The sequence below is a fragment of the Aquarana catesbeiana genome, linkage group LG01, assembly GCF_042186555.1.
Source record: "Aquarana catesbeiana isolate 2022-GZ linkage group LG01, ASM4218655v1, whole genome shotgun sequence".
Classification (NCBI taxonomy): Eukaryota; Metazoa; Chordata; class Amphibia; order Anura; family Ranidae; genus Aquarana; species Aquarana catesbeiana.
Genome location: NC_133324.1, coordinates 949,507,331 through 949,531,812, shown reverse-complemented (window position 1 = coordinate 949,531,812; position 24,482 = coordinate 949,507,331). Strand labels below are relative to the sequence as shown.

At 47.0% G+C, this 24,482-nt stretch overlaps 1 pseudogene; it reads left to right on the top strand.

Annotated features, from left to right (window-relative positions):
* LOC141121618 (von Willebrand factor A domain-containing protein 5A-like) overlaps window positions 1-24,482 on the top strand; it is a 115,016-nt pseudogene that overhangs the window by 28,188 nt on the left and 62,346 nt on the right.

Genomic DNA, 24,482 nt, shown 5'->3' with positions numbered 1-24,482 from the left:
TAGCTAAACTGGATACAGTACTGAATATACTGCAGCTAACTGAATGAACTTGCCTGCCTGTAGTATACTAGGAAGAGAACAACAGGAACGGTCAGCAGCAAGATCTAGCTGCACAGGATACAGTACTGAATATACTGCAGCTAACTGAATGAACTTGCCTGCTTGTAGTATATTAGAAAGAGAACAACAGGAACGGTCTGCAGCGAGATCTAGCTAAACTGGATACAGTATATATATATATATATATATATATATATATACTGTGTATATATATATATATATATATATATATATATACATATATATATACAAAGCCTGGAATGTATATATATACTAAATATACTGGAGCGGCTTTTGAACTGTGAGAGCCGAGAGCCACTGCCGAGTGCTATGTAGCACACGCTGGCCGCCGTCTGCCTGCATGACACGCTGGGAGGTTACAAATTCCTGGTCCTGGACAGCATGTTGCTGAGGCTTCGGTCAGTCACAGAAGGAGTGGTGGAGAAGGTGGCTGTCTGACAGATGCGTTCACTCAATTTTTTAGTCCGCAGCCCCAAGGTCTGATCGGTTCCAGCAACCATTGCCAGCGTCTGATTTACATGGTGCAGGAATACCTAGGGGCAAGATCAGACTTGGAGACCTTTCCAACTGAAAATCCTCTGGGTTACTGGGTCTTGAGGATGGATCACTGGCCAGAGCTTGGCCAGAGCTTGCACAGTATGCTATTGAGCTACTGGCCTGTCCTGCATCCAGTGTTCTTTCGGAACGCACATTCAGTGCTGTTGGAGGCTTTGTAACCGATCACAGAGTGTGCCTGTCCACCGACTTAGTTGATCGGTTCACCTTCATAAAAATGAATCAGTCTTGGATCACCAGAATGTGAGATCCCTTGAACTGCCTATGCTGATGCTGAGTGACTATCCTGTTAAGCTGAGTGACTATCCTATTCCTCCTCAATGTTCATGTTGATAGCTTGTAAGAACATTTTTTGGTTCTGGGCACCACCACCAGTGGCTAAGGCCCAATTTTTCTGCCCCTGTTCAACAGGGGCTTGTAATTACAATTTTTGCTGTATTATTTTGCAGCAGGGTTTGTTCCTGTGCTGAACTAGAGTATCTGTGAGGGGTTGCAGTGTTGTGGCACCACCACCAGTGCCTAAGGCCCAATTTTTCTGCCCCTGTTCAACAGGGTCGTGTAATTACAATTTTTGCTGTAATATTTTGCAGCAGGGCTTGTTCCTGCACTAAAGTAGAGTATCTGTGAGGGGTTGCAGTGTTGTGGCACCAGCACCAGTGCCTAAAGCCCAATTTTTTTGCCCCTGTTCAACAGGGGCGTGTAATTACAATATTTGCTGTAATATTTTACAGCAGGGCTTGTTCCTGCGCTAGAGTATCTGTGAGGGGTTGCAGTGTTGTGGCACCAGCACCAGTGCCTAAAGCCCAATTTTTCTGCCCCTGTTCAACAGGGACGTGTAATTACAATTTTTGATCTAATATTTCACAGCAGGGCCCGTTCCTGCGTCCACCAAGAGTAACTGTGAGGGCTTACAGTGTTGTGGCAACACCACCACACCACCACCAAAGGCCCAATTTTTTTGACCCTGTTCAACAGGGGCATATAATTACAATTCTTGATATAATATTTCACAGCAGGCCCATTCCAGCGCCCACCAAGAGTAAGTGTGAGGGCTTACAGTGTTCTGGTACCACCAACATCTAAGGCTCAAATTTCTGCAGATTATATAGGTCAGGCCCCTACTTTCAAACATCCGACTTAAAAAAAAGACTCCTACTTACAAACAGAGGGAGACAACAAGAAGTGAGAGGAAATCTACCCCTAGGAAGGGAAATAATCTCCTGTAAGAGTTAATATGGAAAAAATGTGTCTCCTCCACTGATGCTTTATCAACAATCCTTGTTTCCCTAAAAACCCCAAATTTTCAAAATCCAATTGTCATTGGGACAGAAAGTGAGGTGAAGTCTTCTGAATAGGGGCACAGACAGCAAAACAAATGTTACAGGGGTGATAACCCTTCCCTATGTTTTCCAAAAAGCTTAATAATAGCTGTAATATTTTGCAGCAGGGCTTGTTCCTGCACTAAAGTAGAGTATCTGTGAGGGGTTGCAGTGTTGTGGCACCAGCACCAGTGCCTAAAGCCCAATTTTTCTGCCCCTGTTCAACAGGGGCGTGTAATTACAATATTTGCTGTAATATTTTGCAGCAGGGCTTGTTCCTATGCTAGATTATCTGTAAGGGGTTGCAGTGTTGTGGCACCAGCACCAGTGCCTAAAGTCCAATTTTTCTGCCCCTGTTCTACAGGGGCGTGTAATTACAATTTTTGCTGTAATATTTTGCAGCAGGGCTTGTTCCTGCACTAAAGTATCTGTGAGGGGTTGCAGTGTTGTGGCACCAGCACCAGTGCCTAAAGCCCAATTTTTCTGCCCCTCTTCAATATAGCCGTGTAATTACAATTTTTGCTGTAAGATTTTGCAGCAGGGCTTGTTCCTGCGCTAAAGTAGAGTATCTGTGAGGGGTTGCAGTGTTGTGGCACCAGCACCAGTGCCTAGAGCCCAATTTTTCTGCCCCTGTTCAACAGGGGCGTGTAATTACAATTCTTGATCTAATATTTCACAGCAGGGCCTGTTCCTGCACCCACCAAGAGTAACTGTGAGGGCTTACAGTGTTGTGGCAACACCACCACACCACCACCAAAGGCCCAATTTTTCTGACTCTGTTCAACAGGGGCATGTAATTACAATTCTTGATATAATATTTCACAGCAGGGCCCATTCCAGCACCCACCAAGAGTAACAGTGAGGGCTTACAGTGTTCTGGTACCACCAACACCAACGACTCCTACTTACAAATGGAGGGAGACAACAAGAAGTGAGAAGAAATCTACCCCTAGGAAAGGAAATTCTCTCCTGTAAGAGGTGTCTCCTCCACTGATGCTTTATCACCAATCCTTGTTTCCCTAAAAACCCCAAATTTTCAAAATCCAATTGTCATTGGGACAGAAAGTGAGGTGAAATCTTCTAGGGGCACAGACAACAAAACAAACAGGGGTGATAACCCTTCCCTATGCTTTCCAAAAAGCTTAAAAATAGATTTTTTTGGCTGGAGCTACACTTACAAAATGTACCTGTTCCAAATTACAAACAGATTCAACTTAAGAACAAACCTACAGTCCCTGTCTGTCTTGGGACCGCCTGTATACTGGTGTTCAGAGTATATAGGGCCTGGGGGCCCCACGCCTTTTCTTTTTTTAATTTGGGTACAGGGTTCCCCTTAATATCCATACAAGACCCAAAAATCCTGCTAATGGGCTGGGGGTTACCTATGCTGTCTTTCTCAATAATTTTTATCCATATTGCCGGGACCCGACATTACATTACAGCCGCAAGCAGTATTAGATGACTTTTATTCCTTTAGAAATGTCATTTTGTACAGGGACTGTTCTAAACACAGGAAACACGTGCCACGTTACAGGCATACTATAGACTTGCCGACCGCCTAACGCAGATATACTGCGGCAGAATGGCACGGGCAGGCAAATTCACGTACCTGGTGCCCGAGGCGGTCAGCTTCGTTAGGGGAGAGATCAATGCTGAGGGGGAGGCCACTTATTCGTGGCCACCCCCTTGCGATCGCTCCCAACGAATGATAATCTTCCTCTGCTGCTGTAATGTAAACAGCGGCAGAGGAAGTGATGTCATCTCTCCTCGAATCGGTCTTTTCATTCCGGCGCCGAGGAGAGAAGACATCGATGTGAGTTGCACCAACACTACACTAACAGTAGAACACTCAGGCACACTTTTCACCCCCCATCACCCCCCTGTACCCCCTGTCACAGTGACACCAATAGCAGGTTTTTTTTTTCTGATTATTGCATTGGTGTCAGTTTGTGACAGTTATAAGTGGTAGGGCAGTTAGTAGTAGCCCCCTTTAGGTCTAGGATACCCCCCTAACCCCCCCTAATAAAGTTTAACCCCTTGATCATCCCCCGTCGCCAGTGTCACTAAGCGATCATTTTTCTGATAGCTGTATTAGTGTCACAGGTGACACTAGTTAGGGAGGTAAGTATATAGGTTCGCTGTCAGGGACCCCCATATACTACCTAATAAAGGTTTTAACCCCCTGATTGCCCCCTAGTTAACCCTATCACCAGTGATCACAGTGATCACCGTATAACTGTTACGGGTGACGCTGGTTAGTTAGTTTGTTTTTTATAGTTTCAGGGCACCCGCCGTTTATTACCTAATAAAGGCTTAGCCCCCTGATCACCCGGCGGTGATATAAGTTAAGTTTTAGGGTCAGATAAGGTCTGCATCGCCCCAGGCAGTGTCAGGTTAGCGCCAGTACCGCTAACACCCACGCACGCAGCATACACCTCCCTTAGTAGTATAGCATCATTAAAATCACTGCTCCCGAAAAAAACGGTCGTTTTTAAAACTTTTTTTTGCATTGATACAGGACCAGGACTCCGGGCAGGACCCGGGTCCCCAAACCCTTTTTAGGACAATAACTTGCATATTAGCCTTTAAAATTCGCACTTTTGATTTCTTACGTTCGAGTCCCATAGACTTTAACGGTGTTCGAAAGTTCGCGCAAACTTTTGGTCCGTTTTCGTGTTCTGGAAGCGAACCGAACCGGGGGTTGTTCGGCTCATCCCTACCCCTCACTGTCAGCAACAGTGGGGCATAGTTCCTGCCACTGACACCAATGATGAGGCACTATTTCTCCCACTGACACCAATGATGCGGCTCTATTCCTCCCACTGACACCAACGATGGGGCACTATTCCTCCCACTAACACCAATGATGGAACACTATTCCTGACATCAATGTTGGGACACAATTTCTCCCACTGACACTAATGATGGGGCACTATATTTCCCAGTTGTAACAATGGGGAACTATTACTCCCCCCAGCGGTGTAAATAAAGGGGGGGTCAGGGGTGTTCAAATCCCCCCAGAGCAAAATGCCCAGAGAGTGTCCCTGCTGTTTAGCCTCAGCATCAGCACTGTAGAAGCAATCAGAGTTTCGGAGTGCAGCAGCCAGCCCCCCTTCTATTTTGCCCCATCCCCTCAGTTTAATATGGGGTCCCCCTGAAAAGCATGAAATTACTGCGAGGTCTCAGATGCCGGTGTCTTGCCGAGAAAGTTCCCCCGGTGGATAAGGACCCCCCTGTACTGCGCAGGCGCAGCGCTTGCGCAGTTCGAATGACTAAGGAGCCACCGATAATAGCCGAAGCTGAAAACCTTGAGTCAGCTGTACTCGACGCCTGCGCCCTGAGTCCAAGTTCAAGCCCCACCATCCAAGTGGACACAGAGGTAGGCTAAAAAAGTGCCGAGCGAAGCGAGGCCGTGCCCGAAGCATGGCAAGCGAAGCGAGCCCGCGAGGGGCCCCGTTACAGGCGCCGTGTACAGCTGAATTACAGCTATTCAGCTTCGGCTATTTCCGGTGGCTTGTACTGTGCAATCGCTGTGAGTGCGCAGTACAGGGGGGTCCTTATCCGCGAGGGGAACTTTCTCGGCAGAACACCGGCAATTGACAGTGTATGGTTGAGGGAACTCCTAGATTCCTCCTCGAGGTATCATATGACACAGCCGAAGGGAGGCTGGAGATGCAGAAGTTTTCCTTAAGGAAAGGCGGGTGGGTTTGCTTTTGGAGAAGGGGGGAGTTTCTTGTAGAGAAGTTTACAGGGGGTGGTTAATGGCAGGGATTTGCTTCTGGAAGGGAATTTGATTGGAGGAAGGGAGATTTTCTTCATAATTGGGAATCTTTGCCGGGGGGGGGGAGAGGGTGTTGATTGAGGGAGATATTTTTGCTTTGGGGTGTTGGTTTAGAGACGGGGGGTTTAATTTTTGGGGGGATATTTGAGGGAGGGAGATATTTTACAGTGGGAATCTTTGCTTGGGGAGGGAGGGTTCTTAGAAGGGAGAGGGGGATTTTTTTTCCTTTTAAAAGCGATGTTTTATTAAAACAAATTATACTTACCTAGGTGGATGGAGCATCAATCCAATGTTGCATCTGTTACCAGCTGCTTCTAACACCAATAACAGAGCGATCAAAGACCGCTGATCACTCAGCCTTCAGTGAGCAAAGAGTGGTGACTGTCAGTCCCTGGCTCTGCCCCCTCCCCCAAGCTTATTGGAATGCCAGGCTGTGGGGGGGGGGGCAGGAGCGGCTGGCTCAGGGTCTCTGCAGCTCACTGAGAGGCTGAGCGAACTGCTGGTCCAGGCATCTGGGAGAAACCTGACTTTAAATTTAGGATCTTTTCACAGCCTGGACCTGCTGAGCTATGTCAGCTGACAGCGGGCTATAGCTGGCTGTCCGCTAAAAATGGGTCACAAAAGTGCAGAATGAACTGCGCTCCTCCCCAGGAGAAGTACATCCAATCGGTATGCCGTCCCTTCAGAGCGCATGCACCGGTGACATCACCGGCTGCTTTCCATGTGAATATCTCCTAAACACCACAAGTTTAGGAGATATTCACTATACCTACAGATAAGTGTTATTATAGGCTTACTTGTACGTACAAGTTCAAAAGCTGGGTTTATACTACAGTTTAAGACTGAATAAAAGCCAACCATATTGACCAGGTGCACCATCCTGTGGTAGGCAGCGCACAATAATTCACCTAAAACATTTCATAAAATTTCTTAGGACACAGTGTCAGAAATTTGTCCCTAACAGCAGGTAACCACTGTGACCCACGGTTTGTTAGTGTGTCGCTCAGGTTCAATCGATGTGGGTAGTAATGTAGATGATACTGAATGTGCTGCAGGAGTGCCGGTGAGGGATGGAACTCATCCCAGCTCCTGTAGTCACTGAAGGGAAGAGAGAAAAAAAAATCCCTGGTGCCGTACATCCACGGAGTCCTATGGTAATGTAGTTGTGATGGGAGAGACCTCAGCCCGGGTTCCCGCCAGGCCACACCCCAATGTGTTTTGCTTTGGCCCCCGGAGCTTAAACATGGGGACCACTGGATGTGCAGATAACAGCAGTGGCTCTTTTCAGCCCATCACTCAGGTGATAAGGCTGAGCAGCTGACAAAAACATCTGGGATCCTGCCACAATGGATGGAGCTGGAATGGGATCGGGGTGGTGGATGGAGTTGGGATGTGATCGAGGTGATGGATGGAGCCGAGATGGGATTAAGGGGAATGGATGGAGCCGGGATGGGATTGGGGTGGTAGATAGAGTTGGGATAGGATTGGGGTGATGGATGGAGCCGGGATGGGATTGTGGGGAATGGATGGAGCCAGAATGGGATTAGGGTGGTAGATGGAGTTGGAATGGGATTGGGGTGATGAATGGAACTGGGATAGGATTGGGGTGGTGGATGGAGCTGGGATGGGATCAGGGGGATGGATGGAGCCGGGATGGGATCAGGGTGGTGGATGGAGTTGGGATGGGATTGGGGTGGTGGATGGAGTCGGGGGGGATAGATGGAGCCAGGATGGGATTGGGGTGGTGGATGGGGCCAAGATGAGATTGGGGGGATGGATGGAGCCAGGATGGGATTGGGGTGGTGGATGGGGCCAAGATGGGATTGGGAGGATGGATGGAGCCGGGATGGGATTGGGGTGGTGGATGGAGCCGGGATGGGATTGGAGTGGTGGATGGAGCCGGGTTGGGATTGGGTAGATGGATGGAGCCAGGATGGGATTGGGGAGGCGGATGGAGCCAGGGTGGGATTAGGGAGATGGATAGAGCCAGGATGGGATTGGGGTGGCGGATGGAGCCGAGATGGGATCGATCGGGGGGGTGGATGGAACTGGAATGGGATCTTTGATTTGAGGGGGGTGGGGGTTAGAGGATATGTGCTAAGGAGTGCTATGGGAGGGGAGAGGGATAGTGCTGGGGGTGTCAAACTTCAAATCTGCCCCCCTCCTTCTAGCATAAGTCCTCTCTAACCCAAAACAAAGCACCCTTCTACCATATATCCTCTAAGCCCCACCCCCCTCCCTAAAATGTACTCCTGGCAGCATAATTGTTACCTACCCAGTCCCAGGCCCTCAAGAACTCCCCCCATCACAATGTCCCACAAGACTCCTGTTATTACAGACCTCAGCCCCGATTCCTGGAAAGATGCTGGAGCACGCTGTCCCTCCTCCTCCTCGTCTCTTCCTCCCTGTCTGTGTACTTGTCATGTCAGAGCCGAGGAGGAGGCAGCTATAGTCCGGTGTGCAGTGAGTGCAGCCGGCGGGGAGAGGAATGCGATTGTGGCGTGTGGGACCGTGAGGATCAGACATCGGGCACCCGGCCTGTCTGTCTCTCTGTGTCTTGGTCCCTCCCCGCACATCGCCTAAAGAAATCTGGGAAGGGAAGGAGGAAGAGGAGGGAGCCGCAGTGCTCCTCTCAATGCTGCGCCAGTGTCAGTCTGGGCTTGGTGTCACCCGGGTGCGGGCCGCATCCCCATAGCAACTCTACCGATGAGTGCACTACCGCACCACAAATGCGTGCATTGTGTTCTATTCAGTTGAATGGGGATAATTTTTTCTGCGCTGTATTGCAAAGCCTCATGGCCCCACTCTGCTCCCACTCTACGGCCCTGACGCCCTCTAATGCCAATATTGGGGCATTGTGTACTCCCATTGATGCCAGGACATTTTCTTCCCCCACTGGCAAAGGTTCAACCCCCCCAAAGTTTGAAGGACAGTAAACTGGCCCTTTGCTTATAAAGTTTGGAGACCCCTGCTCTAGAGGAAATGTCCGGGAAGAAAATGCTTCCCAGCCCGCTCCTTAACCAGCTATTCTTCACACAGAATTCGAAATTGGTTGATCGTTTTTTGACTGGTCTGATTTAGAATCGTTGCAAAAATGTGAAATTCAGTAAAAAACGATTAGAGGAAACTAAATTAAACAAATGTCACTGAAATTCGTTACTATTTCATTCGGAGTTTCGGATAGATCCAAATCTTCGAATAACCAAAAATGTGGCTTAATTTATATTCGGACCAAAACTGATTTCACATGCCTATGCCTGCCTGTCACAGTACCTGTTGCATTTTTGTAAAAAAAATTGCAATAAGCGTATATTGATTGGTTTGCGCAAAATTTATTTTTATTATTTTTTTTTTTTATTAGTAATGGTGATAATCTGCGATTTTTATCGTGACTGCGACATTATGGCTGACACATCGGACACCTTTGACACTATTTTGGGACCATTGTCATTTATACAGCGATCAATGCTATAAAAATGCACTGATTACTGTGTAAATGACACTGGCAGGGAAGGGGTTAAACACTAAGGGGCGATGAAGGGGTTAACTGTGTCCTAGGGAGTGATTCTAACTGTGGGGCGGATGGGCTTTAACACACATGACAGCGATAACTGCTCTCGATGACAGGGAGCAGTGATCTCTGTCATGACACCAGGCCGAACGGGGAAATGCTTTGTTTACATCCAGTCTATGGGACCCACGGTCACGGAGAACGTGGCACCTGCGCGCAGTGCCGATTCTTAAAGGGGACGTACCTGTATGCCCTTTTGCCCACCCGTGCCATTCTGCCGATGTATATCGTTGTGCAGCGCTTGGAAAGCGGTTAATGTACAAAACAGAGCCTCTTGGGCATACCCAGGCTCAGCACACAACAAAACTAGAACTAAAATTAAAAAAAAACAATATAAACAAGACTAAGACATCCTAAAACAACAAAATTTGTACGCTCTGACCCCCCCCCCCCTTCATGCCTACTGGATTACAGGATTTACTCCAAACAACCCTCAGTGCCAAGCTCAGTGATGACAAGCACACTCTCCCAGAGCCTAGGTACCCAGACAATCAACTACTTGGTGGGGCATATACACAAGGTTCTACTGACCGAGAAGAGATGAATTGCACAGCGTGATACTCACTAGTCATCTAGAGAGTCTGTGTTTGTGGATGGAGATTCCACCCATATATTCCACATTTTGTGTAACTTCCTAGCATAACCTCTATAGATAAGTGGCCTTGTATAATGGTAGGGCTGTGTTAACTAATCGCTTTCAAAAGTTAATAGATGGTACAACAGGGAATTTCCACCGAAGCACAATGGTCTTGCGTGCATAGTAAAGTAGTGGTCCCAGAAGGGTTCTTGCCACTCGGCGGTGAGCCAGCGGATCTGCAAGACCCAACAGACACACCTCCACCAGTGGAACTTGAATGGTGGTAACTGTTAAAATAAATGTGGTGACCTCAGTCCAGAAAGTTTTTATCTGTGGACAGGTCCAGAAAATTTGGATGAAATATGCTGAGGGTGCCGCACGCCGCCAACAGGAATCTGGAGTAGCTGGGTAGGTTTGTGTAATAGTACGGGTGTAAAATACACTCTATGTAGAATCTTGACTCGAATCAGTCTGTCCCTTGAGGAGACCAGTTGTGAGAAGGAGCCCTCCCACACGCCCTGGTCCTTTCTTGATTCTGGAAATCGTTTTTTCCCTACAGAGGTTGATCTGCATTTTGAACAGTGAAATATTTCCTTTTTTTTATCTCTTCTAGATCATGATGTCAGCATAACAGCCACACGTCCTCAGGTGCCGATTGGTGAGATCCCGTACACGCTGAGCCTGAACGCTCACTTCCAGTCCACGTACGGCATCGCCAAGATCGAGTCCAAATGTAACATCACCCCCCTGGAGTACACGGATAGTGACAAGACCGGCGCCAAGGTGAGCGGGACACAAAATAATATGAAGGCTCATTTCTTTTGTGGACTACATAGGAGATCTACAACATTCCACTACACAATGACGAGATTAAAATGTTTCAAGTCTTGTATGTCAAGAAAGGAAAATTACAAAATACCTTTCCTTTTTGAAAAAGAGCTCCTTTGTTATAATTTTGCAGTCCTCTCATGTGTTCATGTCACCCCTCAATAAACTGAAGATGATGGATTACTTACAATTATTTAATTTCACCTTTTGTAGGTGTCACTGGCGGAGGGTCACAAGTTTGATCGAGATGTAGAATTATTGGCTTATTATATGGATGTGAACAAACCCAGCGTCACTGTGGAGGCGGGGCTTGGAGTTACAGATGCCGCCCAGGAATCGGGACCGACGCCACCAGGTGAGAAAACAAACTGACATGACATCTAGCGATCTGCGTCCCCAGTATAATGACTTGTTATGCCGTGTACACACGGGCGGACTTTTCGACTGGACTGGTCCGACGGTACGAATCTGTCGGACAATCCGACCATGTGTGGGCTTCATCGGATCTGCAGCGGACATTTTTTTGTGAAAATCAGACAGACTTTAGATTTGGAACATGTTTCAAATCTTTCCGATGGACTCGAGTCCGGTCGAAAAATCCGCTCCTCTGAATGCTAGTCTGACGGACAAAAACCGACACTAGGGCAGCTATTGGCTACTGGCTATCAACTTCCTTATTTTAGTCCGGTTGTACGTTCATCACGTACAAATCCGTCGGACTTTGGTGTGATCGTGTGTAGGCAAGTCCGTTCGTTCGAAAGTCAGTCGGAAGCCTGTCAAAAGTCCGTCGGAAAGACCGTCGGACCTTTGGTGCCGAAAAGTCTGCCCGTGTGTACATGGCATTACAGTAAAAGCGCTCCTTTGTGCCAATGTCCACATTGCAACAAATGCTACACATGAACGTAAATGACACTGCTCCAGGTAAACATATGCAACAGCCGGCCGTTGGTGAACAAGGCTCTCGGGGATCAGCCTTCTCTCTTCTAGGAATACAGAATTTTTGCTGAACCACAACAAGCTTTATTGATATCAGGTCAGGTCAGGCAGACATTCTCTCCACCATCGGATGGGACTCTGCCAGCTGATGCATTTAACGCAATGGGCGTAGCTGACCTGCGATTAAGACAATTGGGTGAAAAGTGTCAGAAGTGAAGTCACATAAGACAGTGGAGAGAATGTCTGTCTCAGGAGCATACGTGCCATTGCGACCCGGCCCCCTGCTCCAGGGGACCCATGCAGCCCCCCCCCTGTATGCCTGGATAGGAGGGAGGTGGGGGAAGCAGCATGTAGAGGAACCAATCCTTCCATGCAGCCGCTAAATGCCTGCTTCCCTTTTCCTCCCTCCCACTGATGTTCAGCGGGTGCAGGAGGGAAATTGAGGGCATTGATTCCTCCACATGCCGCTCCCGCCAACTCCCTATCTCTGTGCTGCTGTCCCGGGCCCCTGTGTCATTCTCTGGTCCCCCCTTCCCTGCTCACTGACTGTGTGTGTTTTTTTTAATTAATTTATAGTGGAGGCATAGTAAACTGTTTACTATGCTTCAGTTTATAAATGAACTGGAAACTCTGTACAGAGCTATTCCTTTCCATTCATTCTCTGCAGCCATAGGAACTAATGAATCTGTCCTCAGTCCCTTTCTCTGTCTCAAAAGTGAGACACCAGGGGTCTGTTTAGACCTCTGATATTTCACCAAAGCCCCCCGAAATGGTAAAATGGAAAAATAAAAAACAACAAAAAAAAACAAACAACAAAAATAAAAAACTACTGACACCAGTGGCGGAACTTCCAGGGTCGCAAAGGTCACATTTGCAACTGGGCTCTGCCATTTCACCACCATGGGGGACCCCAAGATGGCAGGAATGTGGCCCGCTGCAGGACCATAATAAAGGGTACCACGATGGGAGTAAAGGGCCCCAGGATCAGTGGGAAGGGGCCCGGGGGGCCCTTCATGATTTCTTGCATCGAGGCCCTGAAGGTTCTAGCTACGCCTCTGCCCTAAATGACTCTGTTGGTGAAAGACACAAATCTGCAGGTAACAACAGTCTGGGGTGAAGGCCAATAAAATAGTTCTGTGGCCTCTGTAAAAGCTTTTCTGGAAATGCTGGAATCATATTTTTCTCAGTCTCTTTGTTATAATCGTATTTTCTCCCTGTGTTCTGTAGGGTCCATTATGGCGGAGTCAATGGCCATGTTGAATTTCTACCCGAGTTTCCCAGCTGGACAGGAGCAGTCCAATTGCGGCGAGTTTATTTTCCTTGTAGACCGGTCTGGCAGTATGGAATGTTCAATGAATTCTGAGCCAAATGCCCCACAGAGGATTCATAGTGCCAGGGTCAGTAAATTGCCCAAATTGACCATCTAAGTCTGACGGAATGAAGAAGTGTTTCAGGACCTCTGTTGTAAACACTAAGCAGTTGTACATTTAGGAAAAACAGTCACTTAGCATCAGGGCGGACATGGGTTGTCACTAAAGGCAATATGTAATTGCCTTTAGTTCTCAGCATCACCTCTGTTGAACTTAGCATCCTATAGGTTCAATATTTAGCATCTCTGGTGCCACTAATTCTATAATTAGCACAAGACATCGAGCTGAAGCCAGGTAGGTAGAGCCTTCCTGAGGATGAACCACCCTGTTGGGGCCACTAAACTAAGCACAAGCCTCTCTGGTCCCCCTGTTCACTGTTTACCTCCTGCATGTCAGCTGATCATCAGATAAGGGGGCTGTAATTGCTTGAATGTGAAGCTATGGTGATATTTGGAGAAGTTCATTGAACCTGGGCCTGATTTGTCACAGTAGAACTTGTGTGAATTTAAAGCGTCCAGTCATACAAATGACAAGTTTTTTAAAAATGATCTGTGCTTGATTAGATGGTTGAAGAGCACAGGAATTCCCATCACATCAGTTTCCATTACAGTACCGTATTTATCAGCGTAAAACATGCGCCGGCGTATAACACGCACCCCAAGTTTAGGAGGGAAGGAAAAAAACTTTTAGGAGGGAAGTTTAAGGAAAAAAACTTACATTTTAAATGTCCATCAATGCAGCCTTGCCCAACAGTGTCCATCTGCAGCCTTGCCCAAAATTGCAGCATGATCGGATTTTAATTTTTTACTGGTACTCTATTTAGGAGGGAACGAGCACCGCCGAGATAGACAGAGCAAGATGTCCTTTGTACTCGGCTCCTCTCGGCTCGTCTCGCAGTCCTGCCCCTTGGCCTGGCTCCTATGATGAACACAACACTGGTCCAATGGTGGGACGTAAATGCTAGGAGGCGGGACTGGGCATGACTGCGAGTGTAGCCGAGCCTAGCCGAGTACACAGTACACTCGGCTCAGTCTTTTTTGGTCTTCTGAGGCAGCGTTTCAGCGTATAACACGCTCCTATGATTTTCCCCTGATTTTAAGGGGAAAAAAGTGCGTGGTAAATATACCTCTGATCAGAACAGGCAGACAGGGAGGGGAAGACAATCTTCCAACTCATTAAACTGTGAGCATAAATTTCAGTTCAAGTTACTGACCTCTATGAACAACAAGCTTCTTTTCAGCAAAGTAGGTAAGGAGAAGCTGTCACTGTCAACCTGGTCATTAATACAAATAGCTGGGCCAAATCCTGACCATTGTGGCACATCACTGATACATACCTCCCAACTTTCTAAAGGTGGGAATGAAGGAAACCTATTAGCAAAAGTATATAGGCATAGGGCACTTCCCTTGTCATGCGCTCTTAAAGGAGAATTGTACAAAAAAAAATATTGGTTAAACCCAAAAGTGCTTTTTTACTACTACTATTCCTTTATATTGGCCTTTGAAATTTACAGATGCAGCAATTTAGAAATTGGATGAAAGTTTTAGCACTGGGAAACACTTTTTCATAGATGAATAGTACATTTTTATATACAACTGTATAGATCCAACCAAAATGAGGGACAAATGAGGAGGAAAGAGGGAGAAAAGAACTTTGTTTCAAATCGGGGACGGCCCCTCGAAAATGGGGACAGTTGGGAGCTATGCTGCTAACTTTTGCCCAATAAAACTATGTTCCATATACTGTATAGCTATTTACATTCAAGCCTTTCATTATTTCTTTCCTGTAAAGTCACCCCATTTATTGTCTTTCCTCTGCAGGAGACGCTGGTTCTTCTTTTGAAGAGTTTACCTCTTGGGTGTTACTTTAACATTTATGGCTTTGGCTCCCATTTTGAGGCTTTCTTCCCGTGAGTATAAAGGTTGGACTGTCTGCAGTCTAAGTAAAGCAGTTTTATTCCAAGGTCTGAGTCTGTGATGAACCTTTTTATAGTATGGGCTGCTGCATATTGATATTAAAACTGGTGTATGGCTGTATGAAACTTGTCAGCTCTGTGGTAATCTCTGAACTACTGCATAGACAGTTTGCTAGAGGTCTCTCATCTCATCTCCTGCTTGAGCCTCCTGTCCATAAACCTAAGGAGCACTCTTTGGGTAAAATTTTGGGCTGCCATGCAAAAAGTGTCTGCTTTGCATACCTTTCAAGGGGACTCTTTGGAGCTGCCCTGACTACCCTCATTAAGGATACCACTGGAAGCAAGAATACCCATCTACCCCAGAAGAAAAAGCCTAGGGCTTAGCTTGGAATGTGGTTTGTTTCGCTGTTTTGTTGTTTTATTGCTCTCAGTATCCTTCAAAGTCAAGCCTAAACCTGGTTTCCGGTCCTTTTTCAAAACCTGTATATCTAAGTCCCTCAAACCCTCAGATAAATCTTCTTCAGCATGAGGGGGCACTCCCACTTTCTAAAGTGTGCGGGGGGCATACAATACATTAACCTTTGTAAATGTTTGTGTAGCCAGTATCGCAGATGTGTGGGCGCAGGAGGTGGTTTCCATTGGGTACAAGCAGGAATTTCACTCTCAGCTCCCTCCCTGGTTCATGTCTTTCAACTTGCTTGGGTCACCATGCAGATAACCAGATTTCTATGGAACCTGCATGGGTCTTCTGGGGCAGGGGGTCATTGCTCCACTCCTGTAGCAGAACAGTTCCAGGGGTTCTATGCCAACCTATTTAATGTTTCCAAACCAAAAGGGATCAGGGTGACCTTTTGGACTCTGTGCACATCAAGAATGCATACTTGCCTGTCCCCACTTTTCCACCACATTAGAAATTCTTTTGCCTGGGGCGTGACCGGACGTGGGTGTGGATGGAGTGCGGGGTGTGAGTGAGCAGCGAGATGAGAGTCTCCTCACTGTTTACCTGCTACTGTCGGAGCGTTTGGCCGGCTGCTATCACTAGGCAGCCCGGGGCTCGGAGTGACCGGTGGTGAGGCGGACAAGTGAGGAGGTGTCCCTAGATAGAGAGACCGGTGCCTGAAGCCTGAAGCCTGAATAGCCAATAACACGGAAGCACCCTCGCTGGAGCCGCTGTAGCTACTGCGCTTGCGTGACCGGGGACTTGTGGAGCGGTTAACAGTGGGCCGCTACGGAGCGGTGAGAGAGGAAGACAGGTGACTGTGGAGCTGGTGGATCCCCGAAATACCTGTGCCAAAGTTAACTGCAGAATTCTTGGAGGTTAGTTGGGGGCTGGATGCTGCGTCCTGGAAGCCTGGAGACCGGAGCAGGCAGGTGAGCGGGACTTTTGAAATAAGGCCTAGGCCCTGTCAGATTACTGCACTTGGCTAAGGGACAGTGTGTATGTGACCCTGTACCATAACAGAGGGACCGAGGAGCGTATGGGTACCTGACATACACCTGTTTAGTGTACTAAGCATTCAAGCGGTACAACACGAATACCGGCCGATTGGAGGTTGCAGGGCCGTTGATAGTGCTTTTGCATAGTGCTTTTGCATTAAAGGGACAGTGCTTGCCTTTGCAACCCCCGCCCCCGCAGCTTTTTGTTTTTTTTGACTCCCCTCTTATTTATTGATTTCCCCCTGGTGGCATTTGGCACTTGGCTATATAAAGTTAACAATGGCAATGTCAAGGAGGAGAGGGGAGGAGCCAGTCAATATGGAGAATTTGGGGCCCCAGTCATTGCGGTCAGCAAAGGAGAAGGGAAACCAGGCGGCAGCAGCAGCAGCAAAACTGGAGAGATTTGCACATACCCCTGAACAGACGCCCACCAAAAACGGGCAAGTATCGCAAGTTAAAGCCTCCGGGGACAGGAAGAGTCAGGGACAGGCGTCATCAATTCCAGCTGGAGCAGGGCACAAGAACCCAAATGTTAATAAAGGCACAGGGGTAGTGGAAAAGGCCCATATGCCGCTACCAACCACCGTCTCCGTTATAGAGGCAGAACCTACCTTGAGGGAGGTATTACAAGTGATTAATTCATGTAAAACATCAGTGGAGGGGTTAAGCTGCCAAATTAAAGAGGTTAAAGATGAACTGTTACTAATAAAGCAGGAGCTGCAAAAGGCAATAGACAGGATAACTGGCTTAGAGGGAAGAGTGAGCCAAATAGAGGATGATGTATTTCCCCTACAGCAAGATGTTAAAACCATGAAGGAACAATTGGGCAGAATTAATGAGAAAATGGATGAAATGGAAAACCTCCTGAGAAGGGACAATATAAGGATAGTGGGTCTCCCAGAGAGATGTGAGGGGCATAACCCTATTGCTTTTCTGGAAGGATGGCTTATAGAAGTATTCGGAAGAGATGCATTTTCTTTACAGTTTGCGATCGAGAGAGCCCATCGGGTTCCTTTCAGGGCTCCGCTCTCTGGAGGCCGCCCCAGGTCCTTATTAATGAAATTTCTGAACCACTATGACAAAATAATTCTGCTACATAAAGCTAGAGAGAAGGGGCCTGTCTTCTACAATGGAGCAAAAATTTCATTCTTTTCGGACTTTTCACCGGAGCTGCAGAGACGTAAAGTAGGAATGTGGGAAGAGGAGGATATTACACTTAAAATTTGGCACATGTGGATATTGCTGGTAGGGGGAGGGGGGAAAATGTTAGGAAGGGGTATAGTACAAGGAATATATGAGGTGGTCACAAATACAGCCCCTAGGGAGAGCCTGGTAAGGTGGGGGAGGGGGGGTGGTTGGTGGGGGGAGGGAGAGGGGGGGTAGTTGGGCGGTGGAGAGGAGGGGGGGTGGTAAAACTAAGACAGAGAGAAATTAAAATGCACTCAGCACTTGGGGTGGTAGACAGGGAGGTAGAAGGGGGGGAGGGGGGAGGTAGGATCAAGCACATGCGTGGTAAATATGATAAGAACACTATGAACAAGAAAAGGGAAGATAAAGGGGGACACTCGGTATGTTCACTAGAAGGGAAAATAACAGTAAGAATAGTAAGGTAAGCCCTATGGGACTTAAAGTACAGAGGGTAATTAAGGGAATACTTCTCTTTTTCTTTTTTTTTCTTTTTTTTTTTTTTTTTTGTATGTAATGCACATCACGGTATTAATAGAGGGGTCTCGCTTTAGTTGCCCCACGGGTTTTGGAGTTATAATGGGTAAGGAGGCTCTATTTTTTGGCACAAGGCAATATACCAAGTCTAAAGCTAGTGTCCATGTTCTTCGGTTTTAGTATATCTGGGTCTCTGGGTGCCACTCCCTGCCTGTTGCTCGTTTGATGCAGTCCAAGGTTCTTAAAATAGGCTCCTGGAACGTACGGGGGATGGGGAACCCAAATAAGAGGTCTGCCATCTTCTCGCTGTTGGAGATAAGGGGGGTGGGTATGGTCTGCCTACAGGAGACCCACTTGACAAAGGACACAATGAAATATCTCCCAAGTAGGAGGTTTCAGGCCCAATACCATTCGGTTCACTCCTCTTATTCCAGGGGGGTGAGTATAATGGTGACAAGAAGCGTGGTGTTCTCCTGTAGGCAGGCCAGGGTAGATAGTATGGGTCGTTATGTTTTTTTATATTGCTCAATTGAAAATAAAATGTATGTTATAGCTAATATTTATATCCCCCCACCTTTTAAACTGTAAGTGTTGTATAACCTAATGGAGTTTATGCTGGATAAAACAGATACCCCAGTAATAGTTGTAGGGGATTTTAATGAGGTGATGAATAGAGGTCTGGATAGATTTCCACCGAGAGCCCAAACAAATAACGTAGCAGAGGGCCGGTTGGTCCAGTTCCTAGAAGAGGCAAGTCTGACGGATGTATGGAAGGCCCGGAATCCTGGAGTAAGGCAATATTCCTGCTTCTCGGCCTCCCACTCCACCTTCTCCAGGATAGATATGACCCTGGGGAACGCGGAAGTGGTACCAATGATAAAGGATATAGTATACTTTCCGAGAGGGGTCTCGGACCACTCTCTGATGGTGGCCTCAGTGGGTATAGGGGGCAGGGAGGCTAGAGGATTTTGGAAACTAAGCCCATATTGGTTAGAGTTAATGGGGGAACCAGAGAGGATAATAACAAAGCTAGAAGATTTTATAAAATCCAATGAAGGCTCAACTACAGCAGGTATACAATGGGACACACTGAAGGCATTCCTTAGTGGTATTCTGATTCAGGGGGTGGCAGGGGTCAAGAAGAGGGCAAGGGAGTGGGAGGAAGGGATTAGGAGGGAGTTGGAGATGGCAGAGAAGCAATTTTTAGAGGGCCCAACACCAGAGAAGCAGAAGTTGTGGGAGGATGAACAGGAGACCTATAGAACAGCAGTCTTAAGGAGGGGTGAAAATAAGCAACTTTTCCAGAAACAACGGACCTTTGGGGAAGGAGAAAGTGTGGGACGTATGCTGGCTTATCTAGTGAAAACCAATTCCTCCTCCTCGACGATTCCTGCAATTAGGACCCCAAAGGGTGAGATATCCTCTCAAAACTTAGAAATTATGGATACATTTGGGAAGTATTATGAAAATCTGTACAGGTCGAGGGGGATTGCTGGAGAGGAGGACATGGACACATTTTTTAAGGATATACGGGTCATCACGGTTGCTGAAGAGGACAGAGAGGGTTTAGATGCGCCTATCACATTAGCTGAATTACAACAAGCGGTAAACGGAATGGCAAACCAAAAATCCCCGGGGCCGGATGGTCTCCTGGTAGAGACCTATAAGCAATACGGGAAGATCTTGCTTCCAGAACTACTCAAAACACTGAATTGGGCTTTACAGGTAGGGAGCTTGCCTGTCTCTATGACCCAAACAAATATTATCTTGCTCCATAAAGAGGGGGGTGATCCGTTGGAACCGTCGGCATATAGGCCAATATTTCTGTTGTGTACGGACGCCAAGATCCTGGCGAGGGTGCTGGCGGCCAGGCTCAACAAAATTACTTATAAACGTATACACCCGGATCAAACGGGATTTATTTCCCACAGGACCACGAGTATGAATATCAGGAGGGTGTACTTGAACCTCCAGACCCCGACAGAGAATATGGGGTCAAGAGCTGTGGTGTCCTTGGACATAACTAAGGCCTTTGACAGCCTGGAGTGGGCTTATCTCTGGCGGGTTCTGGAGGAGTTTGGCCTAGGTCCTGTTTTTATAAAATGGACAAAAATACTGTATAAAGGCCCGAGCGCGAGGGTTAAGGTTAATAAAGAATTTTCAGGGAAAATATGCTTAGAGAGGGGGACAAGACAGGGGTGCCCTCTGTCCCCCCTGCTTTTCGCCCTTGCCATGGAGCCATTAGCAATCCATATCAGGTCTAGCTCAAAGATTGAGGGGTTTGTAAGAAGAACAGGAGAGGAGAGGATTGCCCTGTATGCCGACGATGTCCTGCTGTTCCTAGGAGATATGGGAAATTCCCTTAAGCAGGTAATGGATACAATGGAGAGGTTTGGTAATGTGTCAGGACTAGTGGTGAATTGGAGGAAATCGGCATTACTGCCAATAGACACCCCTAATAGTCCTGTGCTGTCGGAAATTTCCCACTTAAAAGTAGTCTCAACAATTCGTTATCTGGGTATAAACATGACAAAAGATTCCAATCAGTACATTGAAGATAACCTAGCTCCACTACTGGGCAAATTTAAGTGTAAAGTAGACATCTGGAACCGGCTGCCCCTGTCTGTAGCAGGGAGAGGCAGCTTAATCAAGATGGTTTGGCTGCCTCAACTGCTGTATCTGTTACATAATTCACCGGCGTGGGTGAATAAAAGGTGGTTTAAAAAAATTGATACGCTCTTTAGGGAGCTATTACGGAGGAGGGGGAAGGCTAGGATTAGCCTTCAGAGCCTACAATTGCCAGTTAAAGAAGGAGGAATGGCCCTCCCGCACCCAGGGTGTTATTTTCTGGCAGCACAGTTGCAGCATATAGGGGGTGGAAGTGCTGACAGAGCTTTGTTAACCCTGGAGGCGCCACACAAAACAGTGGTGGAGGCACTGGAGGCAGACTCACTGCCTGGCAGTGGTCCCACAACCAAGTTGATAATAAAAGTCTGGAAGGTAACAAAGAGCCTAATGGGATATGTTGGGTTCACAGAATATGCCCCCCTCTGGCATAATAGGAATCTACAGGAGATAGTGGCCATGGGGGAATTTAAGGAATGGGTGAGGTGGGGTATAAATAGACTATCCCAGTTGTACAAAGGGAACGTATTAAAAACCTTTGAGGATCTTCAAAAGGAAAATGGCATTCCGAGACAAACATTCTTTAGGTATTTACAAATGAGAGCTGCTTTGGATGTACAATTCAAGGCAGGTCCCCCGGTATGGACCGATGCTACATTGCTTCAGAAAGTGGTTAAACCTGGGAAGATAAAGGGTTTTATCTCAGGAATATATGCGCAACTGTGCAATAAAAGTATTGTAAGATCAGAACATCTTGGCTGCAGGGAGGGATGGGAGATGGATGTGGGAAAGCTAACAGATGTACAATGGAGGAAAATACTGGAGATAGGGCAGGAGGTTTCAGTTTCCCCCGCGCAGAGATTTTCTCATTTAATGTTGGTACATAGAGCATACTACACCCCAAAAAAATTATTTCGTTTTGGTGTAAGATCGGATGCCAAATGTCCTAGGTGTGGTGAGGAGGGTGATTTGATACACATGGTATGGAGGTGCCCCAAGCTAGTTCGTTACTGGCTTGGGGTAGTAGATTCCATTAGTGGTAAGTGGGGGATAACCTTGGAGACAGATACCAGACTTTGTATCTTTGGATATAGAGCGTGGGGCTCAGAGGAGGTAGTGGTTAAAACAGCAGTTTTGAGATGCCTGTACCAAGCCCGGAAGCTTATTATGCAAAGATGGCAAGCAGCCCTCCCCCCGACAGTTGAGGAGTGGGTTAAAATAGTGAATGATATAATATGGAAGGAGAGAGTCCTAAATATTAGAAGAGGGAACCTTAAAAAATTTGAAAGGATGTGGAACTCGTGGTTAATAAGTATTGGATGTCAGGATTAAAGGAATGGAGGTAGGATCTGGCTCAGGGTGGGAGGGGAGTAGGGATTAAGTGGGAGGGATAGGGGAAAACAGTTATCTGTTGCCTCAACATACGGTACGAAGCTTTAACCTGGTTAGAATAAGTAGGTGTAACGGGAACTCAGTAGGAACGGATGGGGGGTATATGGCCCCTTCTCTAGCGAAATATGTCCACATGAAGTTGAGGTTGTTTTAATATGCTTGTTGGAAGGTATGTAAATTTAAGAAATGTTAATAAAGATTATTTAAAGGAAAAAAAAAAAGAAATTCTTTGCCTTGCTGTGGATCCCCATCGCTTCCAATTTGTGGCCCTGCCCTCTGGTCTATCTTCTGCACCTTGGGTATTCACAAAGGTGCTAGCCTTGCTTTGCTCCCAGGTGGGATATTTGGATAACTTTCTGTTAAGGGCACAGTTGGTTCAAGTTCTGACTGACAATATAGCTCAGAGCTTGCAGAAATTTGGCTGGGTCCTGCACTGGAACTAACTCATCACTCTGAATATCTGGGTCTTAGCCTAGATCCAACCCAAGCTAGAATATTTCTTCCCCAAGAGAAGCTTCAAACAATCTACTTCCAGACCTCAGACTCCTAAGTCCAGGAGTAAACCAACTCTTTGATTCTGTATGAGAGTTCCCAGGCTTATGGTAGCCTTTTTTGAGCTAGTCCCATTTGCCCAGTTTCTCCCCAGATCCCTACAACGCAACATCCTGTCATTGTGGACAGACCAATTTGCCCGGCACCAAAGATTAGGTTGTCCCTGCCTAGTGCCTCTGGTATACTGCTCTAAAGTTGGGGAAGTCTTTCCTTCTGGCCTTATGGAAGATCCTCATAACTGGTTCCCATTATGACTAGGAAGGAGTCCGGGGCACTTAATGCTGGGGACTAGGCCATTGCAGTAATCTCATCTCCTGATAAGCATACTGGAGGTTTGAGTGACTTGTCTTTCTGTTAGACACGCTAACTGGAGGGCCATGGGATCAGTATTCAGCTGGACAAAACAACATGAGCGACATACATCAATCATCAAAGAGGAACCAGAAGTCTTTCAGGGACAAGAAAGGAAGAAATGATCCTGCCCTGGGCAGGACTCCACATTCTAGCTTTGTCCACTGTTTCCATTCAGATCACAGAAAATTGGAAGGAAGAATACCTAAACCAGCAGCATCTGGACCCAAAAGTGTTTTTAACCAGTATCAAAGGTGGGGGATACTGAAGGTGGGCCTCCTGACCTCCAGGTTCAAAAACAAATTGGACAGGCTTGTCCTCAGTTATAGGGACCCTCTGGTGGAAACAGTGGATGTTCTTGTGGCTCTGTGGGACCATTACTGCCTGATCTATTTTCTTCACCTAAAACTCCTTCCTCATCTGCTCCACAGCATTGAGATCAAGGGAATTACAGTGATCCTCATAGCTCATGACTGGCCTAGGTGGATGTGGTACTCTGAACTGATCAGGCTCCTGGCAGATGCTCCGTGGGCTATCCCTGAGCATTGGTATTGGCTTTTCCAAAGAACAATTTATTACCCTGCTTCATTGTTTCTGGCTTTAACAACATGGCTGTTGAAACCCAGTCTCTGAAAAGCAAAGGCATCTTTAAATCAGTGATCCTCATGAAGCTTAAAACTAGGAAGTCTACTTCCTGCAAGGTCTACAATCCCTTCCCATCTGCTCTGAATTTGGTTCTCTCTCACCCTTTGAACTGATATGGGATATTTCACTTTCCATTCTCACTCACAAGGTTGTGTTACTTGTTGCCATCACCCCAGTCAAGTTTCTGAGCTGATGGTCCTCTCCTGTAAAGAACACTTTCTGGTGCTACACAGGAACAAGGTGATTTTGAGGCCCAGAACTTCCTTCCTGACATAGTTTTGGCTTTTCACCTCATTCAGAACCTTATGCTTTTGTCCTTCTTTCCAGCTCCAGTTCATCAGAGATCTCCCTACATTGTCTGGATGTAATACTGTGCCTGTTTGCCTCTCAGTGACTGATTCCACTGGAAAGACAGACTCTCTCTTTGCCATTCTTGATAGTCCCCATGAAGGGAAGCCTGCTTCTCATTCCACCATTTCCAGATGGCTCAGACAGATCATTATGGTCTAATAATCTTAAAGGGGTTGTAAACCTTCGTGTTTTTTCACCTTAATGCATCCTATGCATTAAGATGAAAAAACTTCTGACCCTGACCAGCCCCCAAGCCCCTCCGTTTTACTCACCTGAGTCTGTTCGTTACCATGGTGGAGACGCACTCTACCTCTCTGCCCGTTGCCTAGGCTCTTTATTGGATAGATTGACAGCAGCGCAGCCATTGGCTCCCACTGCTGTCAATCAAATCCAATGACATGGGCCGAGTCAGGCATTCTGTGTCTATGGACGCAAAAGCCGGACTCGGAAGCGTGCCCGCACGCTAACCCCCAGGGAGAGCGCTTCTCCTATGGGGTTTACGGATGTGGGGAGGAGCTATTAGCGCCGCGGGGG